This window comes from Pelobates fuscus, chromosome 2 (genome assembly GCF_036172605.1).
Source record: "Pelobates fuscus isolate aPelFus1 chromosome 2, aPelFus1.pri, whole genome shotgun sequence".
Classification (NCBI taxonomy): Eukaryota; Metazoa; Chordata; class Amphibia; order Anura; family Pelobatidae; genus Pelobates; species Pelobates fuscus.
The window spans coordinates 376160108-376174972 of NC_086318.1; the positions used below are offsets into that span (position 1 = coordinate 376160108).

General features: G+C 35.0%; 1 pseudogene; it reads right to left on the minus strand.

The window, feature by feature from the left end:
• Positions 1-221: 221 nt before the first annotated feature.
• LOC134586367 (lymphokine-activated killer T-cell-originated protein kinase-like) lies at positions 222-14175 on the minus strand (annotated as a pseudogene).
• Positions 14176-14865: the final 690 nt, after the last annotated feature.

A 14865-nucleotide genomic window follows, 5' to 3' on the forward strand; every position in this document is an offset into this window, starting at 1 on the left:
TAACTTCTGCTGTCTCTTCCTCTGGCAGTGCAGCATCTTCTTTATTTTTTAACTTCAACAATTTAATAGATGACAAAAACCTGAACACACTTATAGAAGACACAGGCAGAGAGTCATACAAAAGGTTACAGTGACAAAAACAAAAAAAACATGTCAAAATATCCAACAAAGATACAAATATAAAAACAAGTCATAAAACCCTGTATTCAATCCAAAACTGTTTATTTATATTCTTGAAACTCGAGAATTTGTGCAGCAGAAGGTCATTTCTGTGGATCTTCATTGGTTCAGACAAGAAACAACTTCATGCCCTTTTGATCAAGTTTCTCCATATTCAATGGAGGTTTGGTCCCCAGTGATTCATTATAGACATCCTCATCAAAATCATCTTCATCAAAGGAATCTTCAATATCACCCTCTGATGGCAAGTTCACATGAGGTATTGACAGAGTCATCATTTTCCAGAGAGTTAGGCAATAATCATAGATATCAGACTAGTCCATTATGATCCCATCATCTTCAAAAGCTTCCTTTTGTTTCCAGGACTCTGTGTGAATATAACAGACATTTGGGTCACCCATGGTCATGTTTTCATCGAGGGGCAGAGACACTCCTACATCACAGGTTTTAATGGACTCAAAGTCTCCATTAACAATAACATTTGATGACTTGATATATTTTTCTCATTATGTTAATACTTCAGACCTCTTGCCATGTTTAGTGCAACTTTAACAATAATCTCAGCAGGAAATTGGCCCAGGTGTGTCTCGTTCCTATCCTCTAAAAGGTCATCCAACGACATGTTTCCACCGTATTCCATTGCTAAACTGAGGCTGCTATCCTTGGATTTAGTAAATGCATAATAAACGACAATTTTGGGGTGTTTCAAAGTCTTCAAAATTGTTGCTTCTTCATTCAGTTTTTGTTCATATAGGTTCTTGGTCGACTTGTCATACTGTCAAATGGACAGTTGACAACCCACACAAACAAGCTTTCTACATATCTAGTCTGTAGAGTGAGTGAATGAAAGACTTTTGATAAAAGGGTGAGCAGTAGCGTGAATAAGTTAATTTGAAAAATGTGAGTGGGCAATTGATGACCCACTCAGATGATCCAGCCTTTCAATTTTTGAAAAATCTTCTTTTTTAAAAGTTAAATTACTTTTGCTGCTGCTAGTGGATTTTTTTTTTTTAAACTGGAGGATGGCCACTCATGGTATGTTACAGACTGGATTTGTGGGAAAGCTTTGTTCTTCTTAGGGTGAGTGGGTCAAAATGTATTTTTTAACTTAAAATGACTCCTGCTGCTCCCTATTTTTCATTAATACAAGATTGCAAAAGGAAAATGAAAATGAAGTACCCTCACTCAATTGTATTTAAAACAAATTCAATTATATTATTATGACAACTTTGAGATGGTACTGCAAAAAAAGCCAGATATTGCCAGCTATTAGTTTAGGCAATAATGTAGCAGTTTTTGCATTACAGCACACTCATATTTCTCTGCCCTTTTGGACTACCGGGACTTGTTCTTTTTTCTCTGACAAAGAAATTCAGCCAAACCAAATAGGTCTGCAATTCTGCAAAGTCTATTTATTATCGAATATAAAGGTGCTAACTTTATAATGTTTAATATAATGACAAATTAGTTTGCAACTACTGGGAATTCAAATAGTGATTTGTACAAGTGCTAGATACCACATATGGAACTCTTATCACTGAATTATATTTTACCTCTAAAGAAAAGCTTAAATGAACTACCAATGTAATTGCATAGATGACAAGACATTTGTAGAGTACATTGCAAGTCATATACCGGTATACAATTCAATACGATTCTATTTCTAAAATAATTCATATGATAATTTATTACCTACACATGGATACAAATTAGTACAATACCATTTATAATTTGAGGATTATCTAAAAAAAAAAAAAAACCAAGGAAACATTCAAATTATGTAAAACTTTAATAAGCAATTAATATTTATTTCTTTTTAGTCTGTTAATGTTCAGTATCATTTACACACCATGTTTGTTGTGCCAAAAGGCAGGGGTCATTTAAACACACATTATAACATTAATTAAAATAAGTTTTTAAACTAAAAGAAAAAAACCAGCACAACAACAAAGAAAACAAATAATTGTGTTTACCCAAAAGTCTTTTCTTTCTAATTTAAATAGCATAAACATCTGGACTAGCACAATCAGAGAATCATGGCAGTAGTCAAGCAAATCTTGTGGAAAATAATGAAATTAGATCCCTGGTGTTGTGACAGAGTAAGGGCAGGATACATCAGCTCGATGTTAATAAAATTTCCATGAATGACTGAATACAATTAAGAAATTGTCAGTTGCGGCAATGAACTTTTGTAGCTCATGGATGTTTGCATCATTTGATTATGCTGGCAATCTCAAATTGTTTATTAGTGCCTGTGTTGGGATATTAATTATGACCTTTATTAAAGCCCACAATTAAACCAGTCACAAGGCAACAAGCAGTGTGTGTTATGATAACAAAATATATGATCTGCATGAAAGGTATTTTGTTGCTCTTAGATCAAATCTTACACCTTTGAAATGAAAATTTGATTGGACGTGGCCAGTCTTTTCAAAATACAGTAGTCATTTAATGTCAGTTCTTGTTAAATATGAATATTCTTGATACATTGGATACAAATGTTAGTACAACAATTTTAATGGCTGGTGTCACATTATCATAAATTCAAAGGAAGATCAGCAGTGTACTTATACCTTTCATTGTCTGTTAAGCATTTAGGTCCAAATTAATTTAGATTGGTAACATTGTAGCATAGTGATATGTGATTGATTGATTAATTGATAAAGTAATTCTGAAAGCAGATTTTTGTGATTTAATGAGTAATATCAGTTAAATGTGTGTAATATCAAATGTGCAAAGTCTAGAAATATAATGTGATAGTATTCCATTAAAAATCAAATTGTGAATTTGGTCATTTCAATTTTACTGAACAATAAATAAAGTTAAACAGTGTAAAGAATTCATGTTTCTGAATATGTAACACTGACATTTTCCAATCATACAATTATTTTCATATTATTCCCTTGTGCATTGTTTCATTTGTACATATTGTTCATATTTAAAATTATTTTATAAAGACACACAAGTTGTGTAAAACTCACACATTGATACATGCATCATCATCCTTCTCTTTCTCTCCCACCTGACACTCTCTCATTCCTTCAGGGCCAGTGCAAGGATTTTTTACTACACAGGCGAAGATGCATTTTGCAGCTGTAGCGGTACTTACCCTTTCCAGGGGCCGGCCGGGGTCCTCTGTTCAAGCCGCGTGCGGTCCTGCTGCTGCATGAACCGCGCGCGGCTCATCCGACGGCTGCAACAAGAAGGCGGGCAGTGACCGCGAGAAGCAGTCACGTGTCCCGCCTGACTCTAAGAGCGCGCCGCGGGTCTCGGGCGTGCTCTTAAAGGGACAGTGGGAGCCTAAATTGGCAAAGGCCTCCCATTGGTCCCTGTCATGCCACACTCCCCATACACTTACCTTTTGGGAGCGTGGATGTGACAGGGGCCAATCAAAATAGATGTTCAGGTATTTATACTCAACTTTTTCCCTTAGTTCCTTGCCCTATCGTGGTTTCTGTTTCAGTTCCCCTTAGCGCTTGTTGTGTTCAGTTGTGTTCCTTCGTACTTGACCTTGGCTTTGTTTCTGACTACGTTTTCTCTTTATCCTTATCTGTTCTGTTTGCCGGCTTGCTGTTTTCCGTGTACCAGACCCCGGCTAGTCCTAGTTTACGCTGTCTCTTTGTGCCCTTGACCTCGGATCGCTCCTGACTCTGTACTCCTCTCATATAAGTTGAGTCCGGCCATTCTAAGGTCCGGTAGACGTATCTCCCCTCTGTGTTGTCTTCTGTTGAGTTGAATCCTGCGTGTTGGGGTATATTTTCGTTACAGCAGCTCCTCAATGCATCTTCATCTGTGTGTCACTTAACCTACCTCTTAAATTTCTTACCTCCTTTTATTTTTCCCATCCCCTCTTTTGAATGTCTTAACTCATTTATTATATCTAATCCTTAATTTGTGTGTTATACCCCCTTTAGTGCTGAAAAACTCGACTTAGCTATCTAGTATATTTTTTTTTTACCTACACATGATTTGAAGAGAAGAAAAAATGTATATGTAGTAATACAACCAAAACATCATAAACAATTGTTAATAACAGCAAAAAAGATTGGTTAGAATTGCAAATACAGAACTTTCTCCTTTCTCTGTTGAGTGTGAAGATAGTTTAAGACTTTAGATATAGTACAAAGGAATACTCCACACAGCTAAAGTACTTTAGCTTGCCTTTTTTTCTATTTGATAAAGAGTGCAGATTGCAATAGAAATCGGCACTTTTATAAATTAACATTGTAGCACCCTCCTGGCTGTCAATCAGACAACCTGTTCTGTTACTTCCTGGCAGTTTAGCTAAGTAGAGCTAAACTCAAAAGGCAGCATTTGTCCAGAGCACCAGTCTTGCAAATACCTTTCAATGAACTGCATTAGGAAGTCTTTGATTGGACAGCCATATAAAGTCTGGGCTGTGAAAGAAAACAAGGGCTTGCAAAGCCTGCAGACAAGACATCTGCAGCTTTTGCAAGCTGGTTTTAGATATATCCCCCACCCCCCAAAAACAAATGCAAACTGTTTTTGGGCAGTGGAGTGCCCCTTTACAGAGGTATTGCTACCTTAGAGTCAATGCTGCTGAAACTCTAACTTATTTAACCCCTTAAGGACACATGACATGTGTGACACGTCATGATTCCATTTTATTCCAGAAGTTTTAGGTTAAAGATGCACTTTTGTACAACACATGTGACATCACCTTCCCTAAATGCACAGTGCATTTACATGTAAGCACTTACTGCCAATTTCAAAATGCAGTAATGCGTGCTTAGGTATTCTCACCATGGTGTTCAACATACGCATTCATGTTCATACTCGACAACATGATATCGTGGCATTTCCACGATCTATATTATACGACAGGATGTGCTTTGACAACCTTTCATATGATTTATATGATTTGGTAATACTAAATTAATGAACAGGTTTTGACATCCTGGAATATTCTCATTATTACTGAAATATTCTTGTTGGAACATTTAAGATACTGATATGCGATGCTAAGCATCTCACGCAAATGAATTGCAAAAATGCTAATTTTCCTTTGTATTAGTTTGACAGATTTGCCCAACACAATGTAGTGTGTTTGTAGCACTGTTAATTCACTGTCTCACACTGACTTTGAATCGTGGCTCCCAGATATTGTTAAACTACAAACCTCACAATTCTCAAAAAAAAAAAATCATAATTAAAAAAAAATATCCATTTTACTTGCTGTACTTATTTTATTCACTTACTTTTATGTATTGCACTTGAGTGTAAAATGAATCAATTTTTTAAGTGCATTTAATAAAATATTTATTATGTTATAGATGAGAATCTCTTTAAGAGTTTGAGATATATTATAATATTATGAATGTAGAGGTATTTTAATGTTACAGCACTAATCATATTAAAAAAAGATATTGTGACCTCCCAGATCATTTTATATCATTCTTTGTCAAAGTAACTTCAAAATGATGCCTACTATAGTAGAACAATTTAAGCAATTATTATGGAAAAGAAGTTCTGGTTACTGCTGAAGAACCAATTAATAATTGGATTGTCCCGGCATAAAATAAATGTAGAACATTTGACACTGCATTTTTCTTGACATTTATTATAATCAGAGAAATGAATAGTTATAGTTATATACAGTGAAATCTGGCATAATAAGGTGTAACAAAGCCATTACCTGCCAATTAACAAAACTATTCTAAAACCACTTTTACTTTTACAAGTAAATTACACTCCAGCAAAATAAAAATGCCTGTAATCTCCACTGATTTCTTGGTTCTATGTGTTCTTTGTCACTGATTTATTGGTTCTATTTAGGTATTTGTTAAACATAGAAACAAGAAAGCAGCAATTAGTATACTTGAGCTTTATTTTACGAATATATTCACAATTACTGCACATTTACTAGGCAACAAGTTAATTTAAACCATTTCTTACTGTATTTCAATTTCATCTTTTTTTAATAACAGACATATCAAGATCACCGCACTGCGGTCTTTTGCGTCCTTATTATTGCACTTTGTTTATTGTTAATTTAAAATTGTGCATGGATAGTTCTAGCACATTTCTAGATTTAAAACATTTGAAAGATGTTGTTAAAAAGCAATAAAGCAAGGATCGGGGATCAAATAGATCACACGCAAAGGGCAAAAAGGTAGAAAGTGATGTTAATGGAGATACCAATCAGGTATTCTTGAATGTCACTGAATATACAAAGGCTTAGAGTTGAGTTATCTGAGACTATATAGCAATCAGAGTTGCTTGAACTGCATTGTTCTAAAATATTTCATCTGCAGAATTAATTAGTGACAACCTGACAAGTTGTAAATAATATGCAAAATTCTGCTATCTTCATTTTAAATGCTCTCAACCTTTTCTTGGCAGGTTTATGGAAGATTAGTCATAGACCCTAACTAAACTGTAAGTGCTCAAAGCTTGTTAAAAAATGTATAGCTCTTTTGCTTTAGAGCAATAAGTTGCAGCCTATAGCTTTCCTATCAATGAAGATCTTTCTAAGAGTTACTTATGACACTACTGTAAATAATGGGCTTGTTTCTATGCTTGCCATCAAAAAGCATCTGTATACAACATGATCTGGTACCCTTGGCAGGCTTACTCTTTTCTTAGACCACTATCTGAATATCCACTGTCCAGTAGCGGTATGGTCCACTGCTGCCACAATCACCAAAATGTTGTTATCTGTGTTTCTTTCTTTAATATGTCGATCATTTTCTTTTTAATTGTTTTATTAGTTTTAATTATTTACCTTCTGAAAGCTTGCAATAGTTACGCATTTGAGAATCTGCTCATTAACTGTCTACTTTTTAGTCAGCTATGAAAGACTCCATATTAGCATCAAATGAGCTAAAGTATCTTGTGTTGATATTTTTTTAACCTGTCTCATATAGTTAATTTCTTTACACTACCACTTGCAAGCTACCCATAATAATATGATTTTTTAAGACTTTCTTGTGAAAGTTGGTGGAAAACCCATAGTTCAGTTGATAGATCCTATATCATAGTATGAAATATAGAAAGCAAACGAACAAACGTCTAATGCCTCAACCAGGAGTAGACACAAACACTCACGCACAGATGTAAAAATGAAAATATAAATATATAAATAAATCAAATAAAAATGACAAAATGTTGGGAACAGGGGTAGGTCCACTAAGTAGTGAATAGAAAAGAATTAGTATTATGAGAGAAATAACTCATATACAATATATCTGTAACACTTGAGTACCATTCCCAGTAGATAAAGTTGATTAAATAATCAATCACTTTGTCCAAAAAGTCTACAATGTATCAACTTGTGTCCAAGCTAAGCAAGAAATCCCTTATGGGCAGATAGCCAGGGATCTCATCTACTTTGCTTTATAAACCAATAATATACTGTAATCCAAATGGTGTTGTAATCCAATAGTCCGGATATTATTAGCTCTTAAAAAGGCTAAGCATAAAAATCCTTGCTATGAAGACAGCCTAGAAAGTCATTCACATGAGGTGCAGTACACTGCGTGCAGAATTATTAGGCAAATGAGTATTTTGACCACATCATCCTCTTTATGCATGTTGTCTTACTCCAAGCTGTATAGGCTCGAAAGCCTACTACCAATTAAGCATATTAGGTGATGTGCATCTCTGTAATGAGAAGGGTGTGGTCTAATGACATCAACACCCTATATCAGGTGTGCATAATTATTAGGCAACTTCCTTTCCTTTGGCAAAATGGGTCAAAAGAAGGACTTGACAGGCTCAGAAAAGTTAAAAATAGTGAGATATCTTGCAGAGGGATGCAGCACTCTTAAAATTGCAAAGCTTCTGAAGCGTGATCATCGAACAATCAAGCGTTTCATTCAAAATAGTCAACAGGGTCGCAAGAAGCGTGTGGAGAAACCAAGGCGCAAAATAACTGCCCATGAACTGAGAAAAGTCAAGCGTGCAGCTGCCAAGATGCCACTTGCCACCAGTTTGGCCATATTTCAGAGCTGCAACATCACTGGAGTGCCCGAAAGCACAAGGTGTGCAATACTCAGAGACATGGCCAAGGTAAGAAAGGCTGAAAGACGACCACCACTGAACAAGACACACAAGCTGAAACGTCAAGACTGGGCCAAGAAATATCTCAAGACTGATTTTTCTAAGGTTTTATGGACTGATGAAATGAGAGTGAGTCTTGATGGGCCAGATGGATGGATTGGTAAAGGGCAGAGAGCTCCAGTCCGTCTCAGATGCCAGCAAGGTGGAGGTGGAGTACTGGTTTGGGCTGGTATCATCAAAGATGAGCTTGTGGGTACTTTTCGGGTTGAGGATGGAGTCAAGCTCAACTCCCAGTTTCTGGAAGACACCTTCTTCAAGCAGTGGTACAGGAAGAAGTCTGCATCCTTCAAGAAAAACATGATTTTCATGCAGGACAATGCTCCATCACACGCGTCCAAGTACTCCACAGCGTGGCTGGCAAGAAAGGGTATAAAAGAAGAAAATCTAATGACATGGTCTCCTTGTTCACCTGATCTGAACCCCATTGAGAACCTGTGGTCCATCATCAAATGTGAGATTTACAAGGAGGGAAAACAGTACACCTCTCTGAACAGTGTCTGGGAGGCTGTGGTTGCTGCTGCACGCAATGTTGATGGTGAACAGATCAAAACACTGACAGAATCCATGGATGGCAGGCTTTTGAGTGTCCTTGCAAAGAAAGGTGGCTATATTGGTCACTGATTTGTTTTTGTTATGTTTTTGAATGTCAGAAATGTATATTTGTGAATGTTGAGATGTTATATTGGTTTCACTGGTAAAAATAAATAATTGAAATGGGTATATATTTGTTTTTTGTTAAGTTGCCTAATAATTATGCACAGTAATAGTCACCTGCACACACAGATATCCCCCTAAAATAGCTATAACTAAAAACAAACTAAAAACTACTTCCAAAAATATTCAGCTTTGATATTAATGAGTTTTTGGGGTTCATTGAGAAAATGGTTGTTGTTCAATAGTAAAATTAATCCTCAAAAATACAACTTGCCTAATAATTCTGCACTCCCTGTATAGTCTGGGGCATAAAGTCTCTCTCTCAGCGGTCTAGGTACTCCTATGAAGCTGTCTGTGCTAAGCCGGCTGCACAGACAGCTAGAGAGTCAGTGATGTTTGTTCGGCTGTATGGGAGATAGGCCGTGTGCGTTCCACTGCGGCTCAGTATGCGTTCCACTGCGCTGGATTTCTTCCCCAGTAGTGAGTTTCCAAAGCAACCTTATGCGTTCCGTGACTCTAGCGATCACTTCTCCAGAGGTATGCTTCAGTGTTGGACTGCTGGATATTTAAACCCCTCCAGCAAAAATTGGATAAAAGATTATTAACCCCTTGTTGTCCTGAATAATCTACTTGTAATATACCTTAAATTGTCAAAGAGCTACTAACATAGAATTATACATATAATCATGAAATGCTGTAGAACATCATCATCAGTAATCAGCATCAAGTATAAAATACACATAATATACAATCAAAATAAATAAAATGAAATCAAATAAAATACAAAATCATAACAAAAAGCTAATAATATATTCATATGACCACAGTGAGAACTTTGCATTAGGAAATAAATCATGAATATGTCATTTTAAAACCAATCTGTCAAAAATACCATAGTGATCAGTGGTGAAAAATGTAACTGCTTTAAAATTGGAAATAACATAACCACTTTCAAATCCAAAAATGAGCAGCTAATACAGCAAATACAAGAACTAAAACCTAGGAAGATATACCTATTGATTAATGGAGATAGTATACATCTGGTTGAATCAAACATAATTATACATATAGCTTAAACATGTCGGAATCAAAATTGATAAAAAAAAAACCACATAAATTTCAATAAAAATAAATTGAAATAAACATAAATAAAAATAAATATAAATAAAAAAAATCAATGAAATTAACTTATTAGAAATTAATAAGATAAATAAATAAATAAACAAGGATTAGAGACGGTGAAATATTTAGTTTCTACAGCTAAGTAGATGAGATCACTGGCTATCTGCCCATAAGGGATTTCTTGCTTAGCTTGGACACAAGTTGATACATTGTAGACTTTTTGGACAAAGTGATTGATTATTTCATCAATTTTATCTACTGGGGATGGTACTCAAGTGTTACAGATATATTGTATATGAGTTATTTCTCGAATAGTACCAATTCTTTTCTATTCACTACTTAGTGGACCTACCACTGTTCCCAATGTTTGGTCATTTTTATTTGATTTATTTATATATAAATATTTTTTTTTACATCTGTGCGCGAGTGTTAGTGTCTACTCCTGGTTGAGACATTAGACTTCTGTCCGTTTGCTTTCTACATTTCATATTTATACAGCCTAGGGTGTGGGCTGCTTATACCAGTTGTTTAGTGGATACCCACTTTTTTTTGTCAATCTCTTTTGAGTATTCCTTGTTTTTCCTTCCTATCTATATCCAAGAGAGTTCATTCCCTGTTGGTTTATTCTGTTATTTTCTATATCATAATATGTTTAGTGTCCAAATTAAAAACTATTTGCTTGATAATGTACCTTAATTATTTAGCTATATATATATATATATATATATATATATATATATTTATATATATATATATAGGTTAAAAGTTAAGTTTTAAGGTTAAATTACAAAGAGACATTCGAATGCTTATTTTTGCTGATAGGCAGATGTTTGTCACTGATTGTCTATTAATTACATGAAATGAGCTACACTCTGCTTAATAAGTCTTTTACTTTGCTTGTGTATATTTTAGACTGAATGATATTCTTTATTTGTTGAGCAAAATCAGGTGTAAGAAAACATATTGTTTCTCCCTTTATGTTTAGAGTAAGATTAAATTGCCCTAATTCAGTGCCATTTTATTAGTTATTTTTTTTCTAAATAAGATGAGCTGCTTGTGTGAAGGCAAATCACAAAAGATATATTTTAGATGAACCTAGATGGAGTTCTTGAATGCAGTTCGCTATGAAGCAACTGACCTCTTGTACAAAGGTTCATATATTTTCCTATAGAAACAGATGGATAATAGCGTAATACTAAAATCATGCTCTACATAATATGAAACCAGTGATTGCAAACCTGATTGCTTTCCATATGGTTGAGAAAGGCTTGGAGAGAGATAGAAACGACGAGCCTTTGTGTGTGTGTGTGTTTTTTTTTTTTAAACAGTAGCTTTTGAAAACACAAGACTTACCAAAGACCATCAAAAAAATTCGAAAAATAACCACGGAGCAAAAGCAATGTCACACTGTTCAAATTATATAGATTTTTTATATAGATTTTTTTTAGGCGCAATGAGTTACACTATTAATTTTATACAAAGAAGAAAACATTTTTTGTCAGGAAATATTTAAATCAATCTAAATAAAAAAAATGTGATTTTGCTTTATTGCAGACAAATAAACAGTAAGGGTTAGTCACTAAACAGAGAATAGTTGAGCCCTAACAAGAGAATGTAACATTTGAGGCCAAGATATCCAAGTTGTAAGAAAGTTGGAGATTTTTTCTAATTCAACTAACTTTGGATTCAAATGTAAAGTTAATGTGGTGAATTTACAACTGTTCTTGGTTTAGTGGAAACCTTGACAGTGTAACATAACAAACACTGATTTGTCAAGAACTCAAAATGGAACTGAAACTTCTACGTCAAAAATGTTAAGAGGAAAAAAAATCCAACTAGGATGTAATAAGAGTTTGGCCTAAAAATGTATATTCTTTGATAATATGTCATGCATCGATGCAATACATTTATGTGCACCGTGAAATGTGTGCACCAGAAATTATGCCACATTCCAGAGAGGCAAGCTTTCTGATGATTTTATTGTATAAATGTATTGATTATACTATATCCAGTGTTCTGTTTGGTGGAGCAGTGGTAGCTATAAAATTGAGAGAACGTAGTGATGCTGGAAAGTACAATTTTTGTTTACTTTGTGATACTATATAAAACACCATGATTTCTTTTCTCTTAACGTTTTTAATTCTTCCCAACATTCTGATAATATTCAGATCTAGCTTTCTACCCATACCTTCTTAAGTAATTTCCTGTCACTTGCCTTGTTTTCAACTATAATGGGAAATAATGCTCCTTTAAAACAAGAGAAATGAAAGTATCAAGAATATTCAACTACTTTTCAACTTTTCAAGAAAAAGGGTAATTACACCCCAAAGTTAGAAACAAAGAAAAGAGGAATCATCACGGTGGGCAAGTAAAAAAAGAAGTAGTTCTTGAAAATACATTACTCACCCATGGTCTCAACACATGAGTTGCATACTTTAGGGTATGTGGAAGAAGTATAGCATAAAATAAGTGGGAGTTGATTCATTTGTCTATCGTCTTTGATTTTTGGCTTGTATAACCTCAATCCAGGGGGGGAGGGAGGGGGGGAAGGGGGGCATAACTCTAAGTCAATGAGCTGCAAGGGCTCTTCAAGTCACGAACTTGATCTTATTGAACAATTTCTATTGGTGTGTAGTTAGGCCTTCTATAAGGTGGGACAGGTAAAAGGCCTAAGCATCGAGGTCACAATGTCCCTGTTTTCAAAGTATTATATATAATACATTACCTCCTTCATTACAGAGCACTTTATGATTTAACATTGTTTATTTGAAGCAAGGGATGCATAGCTGGCATATAAACATATAATATGACAATATGACAATGAAATAAGTGGCAATATCCCTTTACATTTCAAAATATATCTCTTGTTTCCAATACCACCTTGGGTATAGCTCTGAAAACCCTTTATTCAAAATTGCTAATAAGGAATGGGACTTACCACAACAAACAAGGTGAATTCTAAGTGGATTTTAAATTTCACATTTTTAAATAGTTGGACTGAAAAAAATATCTAAATTTTTTCATTTTGTAAGTGCATTTTAAATTCAAACAGTGTTTGTATCTTTGGAGATCTACTATATGTTTCTGCTTACATTTGTTTTTTATATGTCTTTGCTGACTGGGTGTCAGGATTCCTTTGCGAGCCAACACGCAGGATGTAATAGAACAACACATATTGGGTCTTAGAATGGCTGGACTTTACGTTAGACAGGTAAAGATTGGTCGGGGACAAGCCAAGGTCGAAGGAACCAGAAATCACAGAAGCGAGGTACAAGAGGGGCAGGAGTACAGAAGGGAGAATGGTCAGATAACCAAGGTCAATGCACAAGATACACAGTAAAGTAAAACCACTATTGGGAACTGTAGTTAGAACCACAACAGGGCAAAGTGCTATGGCTGAACCAGCCTTTTATAGGTTGGATCTTTAAATTTGAAGCCACGCCCCCAAACGGTCGAGTTCAGATATTTTGGCGGGCTGTGACGTAATTTGCATTATGGCGTCAGCACGCACGCGCCACAGTGACATCATTAGCGTCATGACTATGGCGCACATGCGCCGTATCATAATAGGGGGCAGAGATACAGCGGCCGGCATTTGAACTGCTGGAGGGAAGCCTGAGACCACAGAGAGGTTCCCTCTGCATCTGCTGTCCATTTACAAACTGGGTAAGCATGACACTGGGAAACTGGAGAAAGAGAAATATACCGCTGATTGGGTCTTCTTGTCTGCAATCAATCTTTGTTTGTGAATGTATATTACCACACATACCCAGAAGTGTGATTTTAGTGCTGTACTACACTATATGTGACTTTTTATTTGTAGATATTTGGTGCATATTTAGTTTTATGAAGATTTGGAGGAGTCTTTTTACATCTACATTTTATTTAAGAAAAGGGTAATTTTATACCTATTTTTTACCCTTTCTTTTTCCTTCCACTGGTCTTGCTTTACTATGTGTTTTATAAAGTGCAGATTGTAGATTTACAAATGAAAGCAATCATTATGAATATATGTGAGTATAATGCCTTCATACATTAAATGCAGCTGATTAGGTTTTATAGAGAACATTACATGTTATTAATGTAGCCAGTACAACGTTTGGCTTACACTGTACCTGAAACCTTCTCTACCGCCATCCCTGTACTTCATGAGTTTTGTGGCCTTCAATGCAATTATAGGAGGAGGGCCTCATTTACAGTTCTTCAGCATAATGCAGAGGGGCAATCTGGAAAAATGACAAGGGTAGTTAGAAGAAACCAGAGCAGAACTCCCAAATGAAGGTTAGTAGTAGAATGGAAGAGAAATCAAGCGATTGGTTCGTTGGTTGTTTTTTTTTTATTTGCATGAGTGAACAATGCAAAACAACCTAAACTTATGTATTTACAGTGTTAGATTGGTAAGCAATTAATAGAAGCATCTTTTATTTAAAATGTGCAATGATCATGGATGCATTGCTTATTATTTCAGTGTTTTGTAGACTAAGGTTATGAATTCATTTTGTGGAACATTCAAATCTGCATTTAAATTTTTCGGTTATATGCATTGCAGATACTGTTCTTTCTTTGTGTTCTATAAAGAGCAGTCTCTTTTTTTTTGCTACAATATTTCAATATATTCATGAATTTTCCCATTTGTTTATTTTATGCAAACCATAAGAGACATTTCCATGGTGAAGATTGCCTCTTTATTTTATTTTGAAATATTTGTGTATTTATTTCATTAAATGAGATAATGCTTTTTCTTATTAACATAATTTCCAGTACATTAAACATATTTCTCCGCAGACAGAGAAGAGGAATCAAATTAAATGACAGTTAAATCACTTG